This window comes from Artibeus jamaicensis, unplaced genomic scaffold (assembly GCF_021234435.1).
Source record: "Artibeus jamaicensis isolate MK-2021 breed Jamaican fruit bat unplaced genomic scaffold, CSHL_Jam_final scaffold_847, whole genome shotgun sequence".
NCBI classification, from domain to species: domain Eukaryota; kingdom Metazoa; phylum Chordata; class Mammalia; order Chiroptera; family Phyllostomidae; genus Artibeus; species Artibeus jamaicensis.
Window position 1 is genome coordinate 18,049,237 of NW_026522057.1, and position 19,594 is coordinate 18,068,830.

The window sequence follows — 19,594 nt, forward strand, 5'->3', positions numbered from 1 at the left end:
GAACTCCCCAAGTCAGGACTGGCTCTCTGGGGGGGCAGCCCCCCTCCTATCCCTCCCAGTGGGCCCTGCGCCAAGTCCCATCTCACACGCTGAGGACTCTTTTGTCTTCCTGACACCTGGTTTCCTGCCCCTGCAGGCACCGAAGGGCCTTCTCCTGGGTGACACACGCAGGCAACTTCCACCGCTGACGTCCTGGCCAAAGGTCCATGGCATTTGCCCATCAAACTGCCGCTGCTCTCCGGCTGACGTCAATGAGGACACGACTGGAGTGGGATCCCACCTTCTAGAATTTCAGAGCTAAGAGGGCTTGATTCTGGATTTCCTTCTCTTACTTCACAAGTAATACACAGTCACCGCAGAACCACCCAGAAAGACAATATGCTCATGTATTTTTAAAAATAGCCCGTAATCCCAACACCCAGTGATAACTACCTTTAATATTTTGGTAAATACACCACCTGTTTTCTTACATACATTTTAAGCAATAACAACATTAATAAAAGTATCCTGCTTGAACACGTTTTTTCCATTCAGTAATTTTTCTACTTCTGTAAATGCACTGCGACATCATCAGTGTGGGCAGTTCCAGATTATTCCATGGTGCGTGTTTGGCAATGGACAAGACCAAGGTCCACTTATTCTCTCTCTCTCGTTTCCTTGCTATTATAAACAACATTTCCTGTAGTCAAATTTTCCCATGATTTCCTTAGACCGAAATCCCAGAAGTGGAGTTTCTAGGCCAGAGGACATACACACCATGTTTAAAAGACCTTGACTACAGGGCCTGACAGTGCCGATGCCGCCCTCACGGGTACCGAGTGCCCGTTTCAGCTCATGCCGGCCAACACTGGCTATTATTACTTTTTGCCTCGCTGTTTTTGTTTTCTTATCCTCACCGGAGGACATTTTTTTCCTCGCTTTTAGAAAGAGGGAAAGGGGTAGGGTGGGAGGGGGAGAGAGGGAGGGAGAGAGAGAGAAAGAGAGAGAGAGAAACATCAATGAGAGAAAGATTGATTGGTTGCCTTCTCATACATGCCCTGACTAGGGACTGAACCAGCAACCCAGGCGCGTGTCCTGACCAGGACATTTTGGTGGATGACGCTCCAACCAACAGTGTCACACTGGCCAGGGCTCACCGTTGTTTCAGTTTACATTTCTTTGTAGGATATTGGGCGTGTCTTCCTTCCGCTCACCTGCCAATCATGTTAAAACAGATTTTTGAGCTTCTCCATCTGAGGCAGAATAGCCTGAGGCTAGGTAATTCCTGGGCAAGTGAAATGGGGAAACTGAGACAAAATAACTAAACAAGGTGGAACAATTTGACCGATTCACAGCCAGCTAGTGAATCACAAGACCTTATCGTCCTTCACCAAGGACCCTTGAGAACAAGTGGTTTAAACCTCTCCTCCCTAACCAGAGAACAAATAGCCTAAATAACTCTGGTCAGAGAGCTAGAGGACAAGGAGGACCCAGTTAATGCCACTGGTGCCAGCCAAACCCAAGGACTGATGAAGCAGAGGAACGAATGACAAAAACCCAGTTAGAGCCAGGCAGGCCCAGGATGAAAGTAAAACAGCAAAGCTGACCAAAGAATAACCCCAAACTCTCCTGCATGCTCACTTTGATGCGTCAGCATATTACAAACGCACTTGGAAAGCTGATGACTATTCTGCTGAAACCCTTCCCCAGATGCCAGGCTGGGCTGTCTCGGGAGCACGCCCATGCCCCTCCTGGGGCATGCAGCTTGACTTCCTCTCTCCTAAACCCCAAGGGTCCCAGGAGACTTGCAACCAGAGGAGCAAAGGGCTGCAGCAGCTCCCCCTCTGATCCTGTCTCCAAGGCAGACCTGCTCTGGGCCCAGTCCCCTTCCAGGACACATCCCGTTGTGAAAATAGGCTCAGAGACAAGGAGCTTCTTTCCCAAGTGAGGCAGGGACAGGCCAGAATAGGAGCCAGGTTTTCTGAGGTCAGGTGTGGAGGTGTCCGCATGATTCTGGGGCCCCTGCAGTTGACAGAGGGAGTCACAGGGGATGAATCAGGAATGGAAAACGCCCCTCCCGGGTTCCACGTCACCGGGTGACATTAGATGGGCAGTTCCTCCCGCGCAAGCCTTGGTGTCTCACCTGTCAGATGAAGAGGCTGGATGAGTCCGTCGCTCCGGTCTCTCTCAGCACGAACATTCGGGCTGTCCTGCCACTTCCCAGTTCCTTCCCAGTGCTGACAGTTCCAATCAAAACCTTGCATGTGCTCAGCGCTTTCTGGTTTACAAAGCACTTCTGGGAAGTAGAGAGGAGAGGCGTTGTCATTGGTGCCATCTCCCAGACAGGCAAGCGGAGGCCTCGACCTGTGTGAACCTCCGCAACTCCAGGCAAATCCCCGACCATCCTCTCAAACATTCTAACGAGACAGCTGCCTGGAAGGCCCTCCCGTATGAAAGCTCTGGGGCCATCAGTGTCTATCCCCCTGGCGAGGGCTATTTTTTCAGCTACAAAATTTGCTGAACACCCACTCCTCGCCAGGCTCTGTGCCAGGGGTGGGGGATGCAGGGCTGAGCACGGAGCTTGCAGTCTGGTGGGGAGACACAAAAAAACAGACCATTTCAACAGTGGGTGATAGGCACTTGGAAAGAGGGCAGTGTGAGAGTGGTGGGAGCAAGGGGCACGGCATCAGGCCAGATAAGAGGAATCAGGGCAGGCTTCCTGGAGGAAGTGGCACCCGACTCTCATCTTGAGGGATTAAATGATAGCCAGCTGAAGAGGACAAAGGGGTTTTATAGGGCAGAGGAAATGGCCTGGGCAGAGATCTGGAGACAAAAAGAAAGAAAAAGGGGAATGGCACCTTCAGAGCAGTTTAAAAGAGGCCATGGGGCTGGGATGCAATCCAACATATGAAGAAAATGTAGACATATTTATTTATTAGTTCATTTCCAAATAACAGCAATAAACTCCTTTTTTTAAATGAAAGATAGCTGTATTTTCCAAAATAAAAGTATTTCGTGGGGGAGTGGAATTGTTTTACATTTTTTTGCTGATCTCCTTTTTATGTCTGGCTGATTAGCACAAACAAATTTTGTCCTTGCGAGGTCCTGAGGATCTCCAGAGCACACGCTGAAGAGGGGGAACTGGCTAAGGGATCCTGGAAGGGGAGGAGGGGCTCCTGCCTCCCACGGCCTCCTGGGAGTGGGGTGAGGGAGGTGGAACCTGGGGCAGGGGTTTGGCCGCAGGACTGGGAAGCAGGCCCAGGGCGCCAGCGTAGGTCTCGGACTGCTGGCTGCCGAGCCAGGGCTCTGGTCGAGGAGCAGGTTTGGGAAAGAGGATAATCATGTTTAGAACGTGCCGGGTTTAAAGTGCCTGTGGACCCCCATGCAAAGCGCCCAGAGACCGGCGCCTGGGCCCTGAGGAGGTAAACTGGACTGAGCTAGGATGGGGTGCACTTGCCACTGTAGTGAGACCATCAGGGGGATGGTAAGGGGTGTGTGGCCTGGATGCTGCATGCCAGCCTGGCAGGGGGAGGACCTGAGGGTCTGTCCCCTCCCAGACTTGCTGAGCAAGCACCGAGTAATCCGTGCCAACTCCCAGAAGGAGTTGTGCTCAACCCAGAGGGGGCTATGGGGGGAGCTGGGGCTGGAGGCCCAGGATCTGGGTGAGAGTTCTGGGAGTGAATGAGGTGCCCAGCTAGGCATGGGGGAAGTCAAGGGAATAGCATGTCCAGAGGTTTCAGCGAAAAGGGGCCAGAGGGGGTTCTCTTATCTTTGCACCCCTGCCGTGTTCTGAAAATGTGGACACCTTGCCAGGTGCTGGGTTGGGTGGCCACTGCCGGCCCTTGCAGCATCCAGCTGGAGGCCCGACCTCAGCCCTCTGCTCTCACACTGTTTTGTGAGGTCTCCTGTGGTTGATTAGGGCTGTAAAAGTGCCAATTCAAGGCTGCCCTGGGCCTTCTCAGGCAACTGGATGAGCTCTGCTCATGTTCAACCCCACGCCAGCGTGGCTGGAGCCGGGCCCTCAATGATGTCATGGGTCACCCACCTCTTGTCTCTATGTTCCTCTCCAAGGGCTCTGTTCCTAAGCATTCTCTCCCCACGTGCTGGCATGATGGCTTCCTGCATAGCAAATCCCATAAAGAGAGGGCTCTCCTTCCTCAGTATTTGCCCACAGAATTCCTGGGTGGACTCTCATTGGCCTGACGTGAGTCACATGCCCATTTCTGAACCAACCACCGGGGCCGGAGGAGAATGGGCTATGCAATTGGCCTGGCCCGGGACACGTTCCCACTCTCGAAGCCGGAGGTGGGCTGGGTGGGGGCAGCAGTATCAGCAGCCTCCCCAAATTGCATAGACAGCAAGTGAGGACAGGAAGTCCCCAAAGGAAAACCAGGAGGCTGTCATCAGGGGAAAGGGCGGGCCCTTAGGTACCGTAGGTCACAGCCCTTCCCTCCAGGCCCATATCCTCAGGGCTGAGGGCTTTCCCTGCCTGGAAGTAACAACCGCCAGCCCCCACCCTCTCTTACGTGTAGTATGGAGCAGGGGAACTCACCCCAACAGCACTCAACACCAGTCAGGCTTGGCTCCCCACCCCCCAGCTGTGTGACTTTGAGTGAATCATTTTTCCTCCATGAGCCTCAGTTTCCTTCTCTGTAAAATGGAGTGAGCGTCAATAAGAAGAGGAGAGGACACAGAGAAGAGGCCACGTGAAGACGGAGGCAGGGGTCAGAGAGACGTTGCCACCAGCCAAGAAATGTCCGGAGCCGCTGGAAGCCGGAAGAAGCGAACCCTTCAGCACGGCCCTGCCGCATTCGGACTTCAGACTCCTGGCCTCCAGAACTGCGAGACCATAAATTTCTGTTGTGTTAAGTCAGCCAGTTTGTGGTATTTGTTGCAGCAGCAAATATACCAACGGAAATGGTTTTATTGATATGTGTTTATTCTCTGTCCTTCTCCCCAAGGGATCACGGCCACGAGGCCAGGCACCATCTGTTTTGGTCACTGCTGTGTCCTTAATGTCTGGAACAGTGCCTGTGGCATAGTAGATGCTCATGGAATATTTGGTCCCTGGAAGAAGGAGCACATGCGCGGACCTCTCGGCCCAGCGTGCCTGCAGGGCCTTCTCGGACGGTCCTCCTCGGCCTGCGGTTCCAGCCAGGCCTTCCGCAGGCCCGTCCACCCCACTCGTCAGCCCTCTGGATTTTGACAAATTGCTCTGGTGACAGAGCATGTTCCCACCTCCTCTTACTCTTAGAGACACACACTCTCCCTACAGAGGCAGCACAGCCAGGTGGTGACAAACTTAGAGTGGTGACCCAGACCTGGTTTCAATTCTGGCCCTGGTGTGTCTGTCCCATGGCATCGCTCAGAGAAGTCCCACGTTTCTTAGTTTTCTCCTATGAAAAATGGCAATAGGGTCCCCATCTTTCAGTGCCTGAGACACAGCAGGCTCTCAATAAAAGGTGGCTGACGTCAACTTTCCTCAAACATCCTATTTTCCCCCAGGGGCTTGTCCGTACCCCTTCCTCCTACAGGAAGCCCTCCCAGACCACCCGTGCCCCGGCCCTGCTCGCCTCAGCCCAGACCCAGTGAAGGGCTCCCTTGCTGCGTGGCACAGTCTGCCTGGGATCATTAATCCCCTTCTGTGCAGCCGTGGCCCACCTCCCGTCTGCCTCAGCCGTTGGCCATGTTTTAATGAGGATTTCCCTTTGTGAATAAAGAAGCAGGCCTTTGATCCCCCTCCTGGAACTGGCCGTCTTTGATTGTCGGCACCGAGTAACTGCTGAGAGCCAGGCCAGGATTCGAGTCTGGGCACCGCTGCTGCTCGCTGCCGGACCCCTGGCAGGTGGTCTCTCCTCTCCCAGCCTCAGTTTCCCTTCAGTGTAAAGAGTCCATGCAGAGCATTTACATTCTGTTGTATGTAAAATAGCCAGTCCGTGAACTCAGCTACATGTCACCTCAGCCCCAGTTTCTTTTATACCATTTCCTCCTTAGATTCCAACTGCAACTCAGCGACTGTCCCCAGCTCACTGATGAGGACCCATGAGGCCAGGAGACGCAAAGTTGCTTGTGCAAGGTATGAGTCAGAGGTGGGATCTGAACCCTGGTTGCCTGGCTCCTGGTTTCGCTTATTCTCTTGACCGTCAAGACCAAGGTTAACTGGGAATACTCCAGTCAGCTGGTGACGCCTCGGGTGAATCTGAGTCAGGAGGCACAGGCCCACTGTGCTCTGGGAGGGGGCTGTTTGAGAGCTTTGGGTGACTGAGATGGGGGTCCCTGGGGGACAGGATGTGGGAGGTTTGTCAGGAGAGGAGCGGAAGAGACCCCAGGGTTTGGAGGAGGGGCCACTTCCAAAGCCGAATAAGTTCTTACATAATTCCTCAAATCACTCAGTGGCCCTGGTTCTTGGGGACAGGAACATTTGGGGGGCTGTGCCCTTTGTGTGCCCTGGCCATCGGCACAGAGGAAGAGGGAGGCTAGATGGGAGACAACGGTGGTCCTAGGGCTGGTGACAGCGCTGGAAGGTCCCAAAACGTGACCTTGTTCCTCCGTATCTCAGAGGGACAGGATTGGCTGGGGAAGCTCCCAGGAGAGGCCCTGGTACCTGGTAGGGGACACATGGCCAGGCTCCCTGGGGAGAGCTTGTCATTGTGGGAGCTTGTGGGGTGGGGAGAGCAACAGAGAGAGGACAGACAGACTGTGAGAGAGAGACATGAGGAGAGGAAAAGAGGCAGAGAAAGAAGGGACAAGAAGAGCGGAAGGAAGGAGGGAGGGGGCAGGAGAGAGAGGGAGAGAGGAGGGACGAGGGGACTCAGTCCCCTTCTCTGAACCGAGCCGCCCGGGGGAAGGAGGGGCAGGTGGCTTACTCGGCCAGTTTTGACAAGGCCATAAACACACGGGCCACCTTGCCCCCTGTCTGTCTCCTCCGTGAGCAAGGCATGGAGGGAGGCTGGTGGGATTCAGGGCCAGATCCTCTCGAGGGGCAGGAGTGGGGGGACCACAGGCCTGGGCTGTGCTCGGCAGCTGGTGGTCTGCAGGGAGCTGCAGGCCTCTTCCTGAGCTTCAGCTCAGGCATCTGTACAATGGTTGGAGTTGACGCCATGGCTTCCACCAGCCCCCGCTGTGTGTGTGTGTGTGTGTGTGTGTGTGTGTGTGTAGGAGTCAGCATCTGGACTCTGATATCCTGGATTCCACTACTTCGTCAGGGCTCTGGGCCTCACCCAGGTGGGGGTTGGGGCAGCTGGGCCAGAGTCCCCTCCCTGGAAGGGATTCAGCCCGGGCCCCAGTTTCTGCCTCTCCCTGCTCATCCCAGCGCCTCCCTCCCCCTCCATCCCAGCTCTTTCCTCGCTCCGCCAGGCAAGCCCCGGCCGCGGAAAGAATGCGTGTGTGGGGCCAGGCGTTCATGGACGGAAGGTCATTGTTCTCTTCTCTTCCTGTTCTGGGATTCGTCCTGCTCCGGGCCACCAATGCCAAGAGTGGAGCACCTACTGTGAGCCAGCTCCGGAGCTTCAATAGGTCATCGCATCACAGCCTCTTCACTGACGCCCCCTTCACGTATGAGAAAAGTGAGGCCAACCCCTGTGTGAGCCAGAGACGGAAGGGCTGGGCCTGGGGGACCCAAGTCTCAGGGGTGCTGGGCAAGCAGGCAGAGGGGTGAGTTCAGGTCCCAGTTCCCCAACCACTTTTAATAAGTCACCTCCCCACTCGGAACCTCGGGTTTTTTGTCAACGAAATCTGTCCACTCCCCCAAACTGCTGTGAACTGTTCCACAACTAATAACAGCTAACATTTTGGGGCTTTTAAACATGACCTGGTTTAATTGGTTGTGGCACCAATTTAGGTGACCACAACGTACGATTTGCTGAATTTATTGCTTGCAGCGACCCCATGAGGCGGTCCCTCTCACCCTCATTTTCCAGGTGAGGGCCCTGGGGCCCCTAGATAGTAACGTGCCCAGGGCCTCATGGGGAGCAATGGGGGCTGGGATCAGAATGCAGGGTCCGAGCAGGACTTTATGGATCTGTGACCTTGGGCAAATCACCTAATTCCTCATCTGCAGAAGCTTTCGCCAGAAGAGTCGGAGATGGCAGAGTCCCGATTCAGTGGCCCCCAGTCACACGGGTGACCGTGGGCAAGAGACTCAGCCATGCTAGCCCCGTTTGTAAAATGGGGTGCCCCTAGGAAAAGACAGGGGACGCACATAGAGGGCCCACTGGGGCGTTAGAGGGAGGACCTCGGACCCAGCCTCTCCCTCACCAGGCCCCACCCCCTTGCCCCAGCCGGGCCCAGGGGTGTGGGAAGCAAAGGCGAGGGGCAGGTGGGATTATCCCCGGGGTCCCCCTCCTGGCATGGTGCTTTTAACCACATTCTCCCTGGGAGCAGCGCTGCCCCCTCCCAGGCCCTGGGCCAGGCCCATGTTTGCCGTGGGGATCTGGGCTGGCCTGGCTGTCTTTCATTCGGGGGCAGCTTTGCTTGCTTTCCCGCCGCCTTGAAGCTGGGCGGCTGCTCTGCGGGCTCCCTGCTCCCAGGGAGCAGATGGGCCGCAGTGGGAAGGCGGCGGCCGCCCTAAGAGGATTGGCGCCTTTCTTCCCACCCTTTGTGCCGCTCCCTGGGGCCCCTTGTGCCTAGACCACAAAGGCCACTTGTTTGGCTGCCTATGGGGGCACAGAGGTCACAGCTGACAGCGGCACCCTTGGAGACCGCGGCACCCTGTGAAAACAGGAGAGCCCAGAGCACCCAGGCTCCAGATAGCCCTGGGCAACACCCCGGGGGCTCGCTGGAAGCTCTCTCTTGGGAATTTGATACAAAGATAGGAGGGACCTCTAGGGTCGCCATCTATTAGAGGAGACAGGCTCAAGTAGGGTCTGTACCCCCTCCTGTCTGTCACCTTGCTGAGAGCCTGAGGCCCAGAGAGAGGCAGGACCCAGCTGAGGTGCACAGCAAGTCAGTGGTCTGCCTGGACTTGGTCCCGACACCCAGCCAAGCTCCCTACAGCCTTGGAAGTGTGCTCTCCCTTCCCTCAGCTTCCTCCTCGTGACTGTGGGGACCAGGAGGATCTCAGGGAAGGCAGACCGGGGGCAGCAGGACCCGGAGGGGCTTGGCGGGCTGAAGGCTGGAGACCCAGGAATAGCCCCAGAAGGATCGTCTGACGACACCGTTTGAGGCCACGCTCCAAGTGAGAGGAGGCAGCTGGGAGAGGAAAAGGACAGGAATTATCTCACCAGTGAGTTTATTTTTAAAAATTGCTGATTGAGTGCCTGCTCTCCAGTGGGTGCCAAGGAAACAGAGACATAAGATCAGGTTCCAGCCTTGAGGGTCCTCATTGTGCTAGGGGGACAGATTGCTAAGTGACAAGCTCTAGACCGGGGTTTCTCAGCCTCATGTCTATTGACATCTGGGGCCAAACAGTTCCCGGGTCGTGAGGTCCCGTACGTTGTAGGACACCTAACTGCACCCTTGGCCTCCCCCGCTGGATCTTAGCATCATACCCCCACCCCCAGCTGTGATGAACGAAATGTCTCCAGACATTCCCAAATGTCTGGAGGCGAGGGGAGGGCAGAATCTCCTTGGCTGAGAACCACCGACCTGGACTCTAACCCTGGTCACTCGTCTGTTTGTTCACTGAACACGTGTTTCTTGAGCTCGGAGTGTTTGCTGGGCTCTGTTCAGGGCCTGTCGGGGGCGGGGGGTGCAGCTGCAGCATTCCAGGTGCTGAGTTCATGCCTACTGAGTGAGTTCACACCTGGAGCAGAAAGAGAGCTATTCCATGCAGGGAGGAAGGGGGGCCAGGGTTCCTGAAAGGCTCCTGGAGGAGGAGACACTTAGCCCGACCTGGGAGGATGAGTAGTACTGGGACTAAGAACATGAGTAAGAGAACATTCCAGGCTGAACAGGGCACAATGGCCATCCTGGGCTTGGTCCCCAGAGGTTCTCAAGGGTCCTGCTGCATGCTGGGGGCACCTCTGGGGATATGGATAGACTCAGACGGGCCCCCGCCCGCCCACAGACTTTGAGGCATGCAAAGAGAGGCCCCACCCTCTCTGGAGGTTGCAGAGGGATCAGAGGCTTCCCAGAGAGGGGGAGACAGGAGTCACATCTTGAGGCCGAGCAGGCAGGAGCCGGGCAGGCAGGGGAGGGAGGCTGGAGGTGCAGGCAGAAGGAGCAGGCCCTGCACAAGCCACAGAGCGAGAGCGGGCCTGAGGCTTCGGAGGAGGCCAGAGAGGCTGCTGGGTCGGGGGCGCGGCTTCCTGGCAGCAGAGGGAAGGACATGAGGCTGGAGAGGTGGCTGGGGGAGAGGGGCTCGGCTAAAGAGACTGGGTTTGGTCTGGGGGTGCTGGGAGCCACGGCAGGCATTTAAACAGGGGAGTATTTTTTTAGGAAACTTGCTGTGGCTGTACTGAAGAGACGGTGTCTGAAGGGGGCGAGACAAGAGGCAAGACATGAGGTTCAGGGGTGACCGCAGGGTGGCCGGGACCCTGGAGTGGAAGGGGCGGACCCCACAGACACTTGGGAGGTAAAAGCGGGGGGTGGCTTCTGGGCAGATGATGGGCATCTGGCAGTGCAACCCCGAAATGAATCACTAGATTAGAAATACCAGATAAAAATGGAGTAGAGAAAGATATGCCTGTGGGTCTCAGAATACAAATTACGTTTGCAACTTTGCTTTCATGCATTATCTTTAAATATTAATGACCAACAGTTTTTAAGAGCTTAATGGCGTGCTAGGCCTTCTTCTAAGCACTTCATGCTCATTAACTCATTAAGTCCTCACAAGAACCCCTTGAGGGATATACTTTTTATCAAATCCATTTCACTGAGAAAGAAACAAAAGCACAGAGAGAGCAAGTAACTTTTCAAATTTACACAGCTAGCAAGCGGCGGGGCCGAGATTTGAACCCAGGCAGTCTGGTTCCAGAGGCTGTGCTGCCTTCTCTTATCCTGACAAATTGTGCAGCTTGCTCTAAGCCTGTTGGACATCTTTTATTTATAAAGTCCCGCGAAAGTGTAGAAGTAGAAAAGTAATGGTATTGCATTTTATCGATGGTGGTAGAAGGACGGAAATGGAAACGTCACCTTCCGGAATCTCAGAAGTGGAGATTCTGCAGGCTCCCCACATCCCAAACCCAAACGGCCACCTGAGGGCAGGGTACCCCAAGTGGAAGAAGCCAGGGGCAAAGCCAAGCCCAGTTTCTTTGGGTGTTGAATTTATGAACCCGCGGGCCAAGATGGTGAGAGCTTGCTGATACCGGCACTACCGTTATGGAAGAGTGTCCTCCGTGGGAAGAAGGAGGCGAGGCTCTCAGTTCTCCGGGCCCCAGGGTACCAGCAGCTCTGAGGGAGCGGGACCGTGGGTGGGCCCTCGGGAGGGGTCGCCAGGCCCCATCCACACTCCTTTCCCGGTTCCCTAGACGACCAGCATTTGGCATTTTTGAAACAGCTGGTGGGAGCCAGGGTTAGGGTTGGGTGTTGCTCTGCAAACACGGCTATACCCATGACCCCGACCTTCTAATCCCAGGGCTTAACTGACTTCATTAAGTCCAGGGGGCTCATGAGAGACCCTCCCAAACCATTCTTTGTCAAACTACATTCATGACCGTCCCATTCCTGAGACCTGTACAGGAAACCTTCCCCCCAGGAGGCAGGAGGGAGGAGGCTGGAAACTGGAGGTGGTGGATCTTGGGTGTGACCCTCCGGTGGCTGGTGACAGGGCAGGATCAGCCCCACCCCCTCCCTGCCCAAAGGGTAGTGAGGGAGAAACTGGGTGAAAGCAGAGCATGCTGGGTAGCCTGGCCAGGAGCTGATAGGTCCAGCCTCTTACCCCCCACGGTGGTTGCCATGACAACTGAGTGGGGAGAAGGAGGAGGAGAGGGGACACCACTTGCCCCTCAGACAATGCAGACGTATTCCAGGTCACCCTTGGCCTTGTCCTGAGGGACTTGATGGGGTCAGGAGTTCTGGGCTCCCCATATCCTGCAGCATAGAGATCTGGGGAGCAGCCTTCAGGTCAGGCCAGGCCTGGGGACCCCAGGATGGGGGTCACAGACAGAATCCCCTCCCCTGGAAAATCCCAATCCTACCAGAACCTCCTCTTTCTATGCCCCCCTGCTCCCCCAATGCAGGCTAATTCCAGATGAAGTTCGGTTCATATTCTGAGCTCTCCCCTCCACTGAAGAACTTGACCTTGCAGTGGGAGGTGAGCAGTGGGTGCAGGGAGGAGGCAGCAGCCACTTTGGGGACAAGCCAAATATTTTATGAGTAATTTAATATGTGGAGTGCGAACCACTGAGCAGAGAACCCGTCAGCTGCCTGGAGCAAGAAGCTGGTCTGGTCCTCATAATGCAGGGGAGAGGATGGGGGGCTGACAGGGATGAGTGGGGCCACAGGGAAGTTAACTCTTTCAGGGCCCTGGGAGGGGGCTAGGAGGGGACCGGGCTGGCTTCCACCAATGGTGTCCTGCTCTGCATGTTAGATGGGTTGAGCACTTGAACTTGGGAGGGAAAGTGTGGCCCTATGGAAAAGGCACTGACTTTGAGACACACGGACCCAAGTTTGGCTCCTGTTCAGTGTGTGACCCTGGACCAGTGACTCTGTCTGTCTGAGCCTCAGTTTCCCTATCTATAACACGGTGATGGTGGCAATGGTACCTACATCCCAAGTAAGAATCCAGGGCAGTAAATACAAAGAATTTAGTGTGGCTGCCCAGGACGAAGCTCAGTAAAGCGACTTCATAGCAGCTCTCCAAACCCCTGAACATCCTTTACGAGGGTGTCCCCACCATCTAGCTATGTCCTGGCCCCTCTTCTCCAGTCCTGGTCCTAAAGTGGGCGGTGAGGGCTCTTGTCACGTTCTACATCAGCCATGGTCTGCCTCTTCCAGACAGCTGCTACCGCACCCCTTCAAGGTTTCTGGGGAGGGCGCCTGCTCAGCCTGGCGGCATGAAAGGGACGCGGGCCCTGGACTGAGCTCAAGCACAGTGTAGCTGCGTGACACGGGCAAGTACTTCATCCTGCTGGGCCTTCCTTTCCTCATCTGCAAAATATGATTAAATGAGACTCCTTCCTCATAAGGATGAAGATCATGCCACAAAGAAGTTAGCACAGAGCCTGGTATACAGTAGGTGCTCATTAAATGATTCTCCATCATCGATACTTTGAGAGAGCAGTTGAGGGCCCGCACAGTCTTAGTACGTGTCCCTGCTCTGCCATGTACCAGCTGTGAGAGCCTGGCCAAGTTACAATCTCCTTGTACCTCAGTTTCCATGTCTGTGAAATGGGTGTCATAGTGGTACCTGCCTCATGAGAATTAGACGAGATGTATAAAGTGTTTAGAACAGAGCCTGGAGCAAAGAAGGAGTCCATGTTAACTGCTATTATTCTCTTCTTCTGAGGTTAAGGAGCAATTTGTGAAAAGGGATCTCCCCTGCCCGCACCCTGCCATTCCTGGGTCTGGGATCAGGTCTCCCCAGGACAGCTTATCTGGGGCTTGGGTGTGTAGCAAGGTGAGCTCACTACCTGCATCTTTTGACCTGGCTGGGGGACTCCAGCAGCGCCTGGGGGCTTCTCCTGACTTATGGTTCTGTCCCTTTGTTGATCATTAAGTCGCCCCTTTCGTCCACGGCCCAACCATCTTTTCACTTCCTGAAAGCAACCCAGTGTGCCTGAGCTGAGGCGACCCAGAGATCACTGGTCTAGTCTCCTTTTACAGACAGGGAAACTGAGGCTCAGAAGGGGAAGGGTGGTTCCCAAAGCCAAACAGCAAGTGAATGCTCAGGTTCAATCTTGAACCCAGGTCTTTTGGTATCTAGTCCAGTGCCCCTTGCCCCCTGCGCCAGGCTGCCTCTGGGGCCTGGCTGTAACTACTGCCCACTTCCACTGAGGGACCTTCGGAAGCCCACAGAGGTGAGGGGGCTGGCCCACAGTCCCGCAGTCGATGGTGGGAGCACTGGACCCTGAGCGACCTCCACGCCGTGTCCAGCGGTACTGGCCTCTGGCCTCATCACCGTGCTCCATCCAGAAGGAAGAGCTTGGGCAGGCCAGGGGCAAGCCCCCCATTTTACAAGTGAGGACTCCAAGTTCCAGAGAGGAGAGTCCCTTACCTGAGGCCACGCCGTGAGTCAGCGACTCTGGGACCAGTGCTCTTGCCCCTTCCTTGGCCCCGTTACCTATATGTAAATTCCTTGCACTGAGGATCCTGCAGTCCCCACTGGCTTGGCTCCAGTGGCAGGGACATTCATCGAGCACCAATGTTTACGGAGCGTGCAGCTCAATCCCCCATGGCGTCTGCTGCGTTGTTTTCCCTGGGGCGGTGAACCCCTGGCCCGGTGACCGTACCACCCTGGTGCCTTACAAACGTCCTTTATCACCTTACCAACCAGGGCACGTAGACTATTGTCCCTACCTTCTAGATGAGGAACAGGCTCGGAGGGGAGAGGTGGCTCCAGATCTCACGATTATCTACCTGCCGGGTGGAGGGCAGGCGGCCCCCGAACAGGCTCCCTGTGAGCTCCCCGTGTTCAGGCCGTCGCTGTCCTGAACCATAACGCTGATGGAATGAAGACATATTTTTCAGGTCTCCTTCCCCGGAAACCAGCTGGGGAGGGTCCCAGCCAGGGTGACATTTATGTACTGCCTTTAATCACATTAGCTGACGTGTTCCAAACAAGGTCTGCAGACGCGTTTTTAACAAGCGCCCCGCTGAAACCTATGCCCTTCGGGGGGGCCTCCCCGGGGAGTGCTAACTCAAAACCTGGAGCCCAGACGCTGCTGCAAACCCGTGCTGGAGGGAGAAGGGCAAATTTTCCCCAAGATGGGCACTGGGCTTTCCAGTTTGCAAAGCTTTTTTTTTTTTCTCCTCTCATAGCTCAGAGACCAAGCCTCACAACAAGCAGTCTCATGTCACAGATGAGGATGCTGCCACTGTCGGGGGCTTGCCATATGTTAGGTGTGCCGTGTGGGTCTTTGTAGTAACTGCTCTGGCTTGTGTGCCTACTAAGCCCCAGGAGGGTGCTCCGCAGGCACCACCCACCCACCCAGTGCTCACTCCGATATTAGCCAATACCGCTTCGCTTCACAGCCGAGGAAACAACAGCCCAGAGTGGAGGGGACTTCCTTGCCAACATCACCCAGCTAGAAAGTGGCCAAACTGGATTCGAACCTGGTGGGGCTCCTGTGAGAAGCCAATGAGGGAATTCCCACCGAGCACTGTGCACCCTGCCCGACACATAGTAGGTGCTCCCTAGGCCATACTTGGCTTCTGTTGCCCTCTTTCTGCCGTTGGCTTATTTACATTCTCCTTGTTCCCCAGTTGCTGTAAGAGCTCATAGGGACAGACACGAGACAAAATGGCACAGAGAGGGATCTGGGGAGGCAGTGGGAAAACGGGGGGGGGGGGGGGAAGTGAGGAAGGAGGCTCCCAAGCCCGTCGGGGCCACACAAGCGGCGCGCTCCGGCGTCTCTCTGGAGCTCTGGGGCCCCGGTCTCTATTGCGTCCGTGGGGAATGAACCTCAGTCCCCTGGCCTCTGCAAGGGCGACAATGCCCGTGTGTGTGTGTGTGTGTGTGTGTGTGTGTGTGTGTGTGAGAGAGAGAGAGAGAGAGAGTTGGGAGTGTGATGGGGAGGGCGTGTCTTGAGGATTAAATGGATGAATGAATGGCCGGCACCTTCCTAATCTCTGTGCAGCTTCTGTCTGCCTGCCTCGCCCGCCTTTATTTCACCTGGAGATGCCAAACCTTCCCGTGGAAATTGTCCCAAGGGCCCGTGGGATATTATTCCATTCCCCTCTTCATGGCAGGACATAATTTTGACATTCCTTCCATCTTTCCTCTCTTCCTTCCATTCAACAAATATTTCTGGAGCCTGTATAGTGTACGTCCATCCCCAGGCCCCGTGCTCTCTGGAGTAAGAGACGTTCACCCGTCAGCGAATTCACCAACATCCATGTGTTCATCCATTCATCTGATCAACATGAATCTTTGGGTTCTCTGGGGCACCACATGTCCATCTCGGACCTGCTTAGGTCCCTTCTGGGTGCTAGTTGTGCTCTGTATGGGTGAGGATGAGTGAGGTGTGATGGGGACTTGGCCGTGGCTTCCTCCCTGGTCAATGACCATGGAAGAACTCTTCCCCCTTTTCCTATGTGTGTGCTAATTGGTAGGCTTGGGGGCACGCCTGAGGATCTGTTTCTGTCACCAGTGAGTCTCAGGTAGCCGACTAGTTCACCCCGCTCCTTCTGTCGGCAAGTCTGAGGCTCCGAGAGCGGTAACAACTTCTCCGAGGTCACACAGTAAGCCAGATTCCAAGACCAGCCTAGAACCGGGAGCTCTTGACTCTCCATCCTCTCCATCCAGGGTGCTTCCTGCTCTGCCAGGTCCCCCCCCTGCTATGGGTGTCCCTCCCTGGGTGGCCCTGCTGGATTTCTTGAACAAACACCTCCTCTCCTCCTGCATCTGGTCCACTGGGTTGTCTATGAGAAAGCCTCCCGGCTATGTGCAAAAATAAACACAGCTCACAGCTTGCCGTGAGAGGGGGGCATGCGCCTGTGCGTGTGCCGGGCAGGGGCTGGTTTCAGGCAGGGCACCGGGTGCCCCATCATCTGCAGGAGAGACAGGGACATGGAGGAGAAAGGGGAGTGGGACCCACAGTCATGCTCAGCACTGGGGAAATGGACCACCCACCCACCGCCCTCCCCTCTGTCTGCCGGGAGCTCCCTCACCATCGCCATCAGGAACATAGTCACGGCAACCACGGTGGCAGCCATCACAGTGGAGGCTGATCACCGAGCGCTCCCCCTCACCAGCCCCTGCGCTACCACCACCCACAGAGGAGAGAATTCAAGTTCATAACAGATCAACTGCTGAACCAGTGTCCCCAACCCTGGCCACTTAACATGTGGGCCCGGCCCAGCAGCACCAGCCCCTCCTCGCCCCCAGCTTGTTAGAAAAGCCACTTCTCATCCCCCCCCCCCCCCCAAAGTTAAAACCCCCCCTACTAAAACACCCCCTGGGGGGGTCCAAAAGAGACCGCCCCGCACCACCCCCCCCGCCCAAAAACCGGGGGGCGGCGGCTCCACAACACAACGCTGGGTAGGGGAGGAGAAAGCCCAAAAAGCCTGAGAACACACAGCCTGTAGAGGTGGCATTTGAATATAGCCTCTCAGAGACCACTGTCCTTCCAGTTCCTGGGCCCTCAGCCTTCCCTCCCTTGCTGCATTTCCCATCTTGTGTAGGTTTCAACAGATGAGAAGTCTATTTCCCCTTCTCCCCTCAATCCCATGAGCCAATGGACTCTTGAGGGCAGAGGCTGGGCTACTACTAGTCACAGCTTTTACGTCTGTTAACTCAGCCCTCTCACTTGGAGGCTAGGGGGTACAGAGGACCACCTGCATTGTTTGAAAAAATGCAGATTCCTGGGCCCTTCCAGTCCTACAGAGCCAGAGCCTCTGGGATGGGGCCCAGACACCAGCAACTTCCCAAGGGTCTTTCCCGCCCACTAAGATTGGAGAGCAGGTGCCCGGAGTTGCAATGCCTATGTTACAGTTGAGGGCAACAAGGCCCAGAGATTTTTTCGTTCCTGTCCCAAGGTGGGGACCTGGCCGACTGGCACCCCGGCTGGGGAGTCAGGCAGTTTGGGTGCCAGGCCCTGCTCCTCTCCTTCCGAGCCTAGAGCCACACCCAGCCCTGGAGCAGGTTAGGGAGTGCAGAACACAGACTGCTGTGCGCCGCTTGCTAGATAAAAATGGTTTTTATATTTTTAAATGGTTGGGGAAAAAGTCAGAAGAAAAATATCTCGTGTTCTATGAAAATTATGTCCGGTTCCAATTCCAGTGTCCGTAAATGTTTACTGGAACATAGCCACGCTCATCTGCTTCCGTGTTGTTCGTGGCTGTTTTCCCGCCGCACAGGCAGAGTGGAGTGGTCACGAGAGAGACTGCGTGGCCCACGAAGCCTAAAATAGTTCCTGTCTGGCCCTTTACAGGAAAAGCGTGGCAACCTCTGGTCCAGAGCAGTGATTCTCAAACTTCAGCTGCATCCAAATCACCACCCGGAGGGCTTGTTAAAACACAGATCGCAGGGTCGTGTCCCCAGGGTTTCCGACTCAGCCAGTCTGGCACGGAGCCTGAGAACCTGCATTTCTGACAAGGTCTTGGATGCCTGCACCACACCTTGGGGACCCTGGTTTAGAAGGACTTGGGTCTTCAAAGCTGATGCTGAGCCTACCCTGGAAGCTCACAGCCCACCCCGGGAGTGGAATGGACTCGGGGAGAAGAGAGCGGGGACCAACAAGCTCCCACCCTCCAGGCCCCATCTCATCCACCCGTCCACCAGCCCCTCTTCCCGGCTGTCTTTCTCCTGGTGTCTGCTCCCCCCTGGCGGCGGCAAGCCCGGACCTCGCCTGGCAGTGCAGCCTTTATTGCCCAGCCCTCCGTTTGGAAATGCATTTCAAAGCCTTCCAAGTTTGCACATCCTTTCCCAGAGGGAGTCCACTTATAGAATTTAATCCAAGAAAGGAATCGAGGATGTGTAGCAGGATGTTCACGGCTGCGTTGTTTGTTTGTAAGGCGGTAAAGTAGGGGCAGCCACACGGCAGGGTCACACAGCTAGTAAAAAGCCCAGGCAGGACTCGAAGTTGGGTCTGTCTGACTCAGGAGCCAGTGACTCAACTGCCTCACTACACAGCCCCGCGGGCGCCCCCTGCCGGCCACAGGAAGCAGTGATCGAGAGCATGGACTCCAGCGCGGAGCTGCCTCGTGTTGGATCCTTGTCTTGTTACTTACTAGCTGTGTAACATCAGGCGAGTCACGTAACTACTCTGTCTCAGTGTTTCCATCTATGGAAGGGGAACAAAACTGTAAAGGTTACATGGGTTAACACGAGTCCTTAGCCCTGCACACTGGGTGACCTGTGATTATTATTACTTAAGTCCCTGCCTTCCTCCTTCTTTACCCTTTACCCTCCTTTCCTCTTCTTCACTGGCTCAAAGCATTGTGGGTCACTGGGAGGGGCACGATGATCAGGACGAACTGGGGCAGAGGTGGGGAAGCTCGGACGGGACACTGCAGCCAGGGGGTGGCATTTAGTGGGGCTCACCCACCCTGCTCTGAAATCTGCCCACGGGCTGGCTGGGCCCCTGTAGTCTGGGCAACAGGTCACCGAGCTTAACGCTCAGTTAAATAGACCTGGATCTGAATCCCGGATCTTCTGTGTGACTCGGCCAAGTAACATCCCCACCCTGGGCCTCATTAGTCTTACCTGTAGAGTGGGAGCAATCAGATTCCAGGAGGGCTTCTTAAAGTGTGCTGCCCGGGCGGGGCAGCAGCAGCAGCAGCAGCATCACCGGGCAGCTCAGGAAATGCAAATACCCACACGTCCTCCTGGTGGCTGTGGGGCTGCTGAGTCTGAGAGCGGCCGGAGAGAGTACCTACTCCTCGGGCTTGTTGCGACTGTTCCTGGGGAGATCAGTTGCCCGGCTCAGCAATCCTGAGCTGCTACCGTAGTTACAGGCCCTCTGCTTCTGGGCCTCCGCTGATTGTGCCCCAGAGTGTCCTTGCTCCGAAGACGACCAATCAGATCCCCTCTCCTGGGATCTGGAAACTGAATGTCACTTCCTTGAGGGGCAGG

General features: G+C 55.6%; 1 long non-coding RNA gene across 1 annotated transcript; it reads right to left on the reverse strand.

The window, feature by feature from the left end:
* Positions 1–682: 682 nt before the first annotated feature.
* On the reverse strand, positions 683–4,132 carry LOC128626648 (uncharacterized). The gene is made up of 3 exons (XR_008390633.1): positions 4,025–4,132; positions 2,123–2,275; positions 683–2,001 (listed from the first exon to the last, which is right to left on the reverse strand). It is a non-coding gene; the product is annotated as an uncharacterized LOC128626648 (long non-coding RNA).
* Between the last annotated feature and the right edge of the window lie 15,462 nt (positions 4,133–19,594).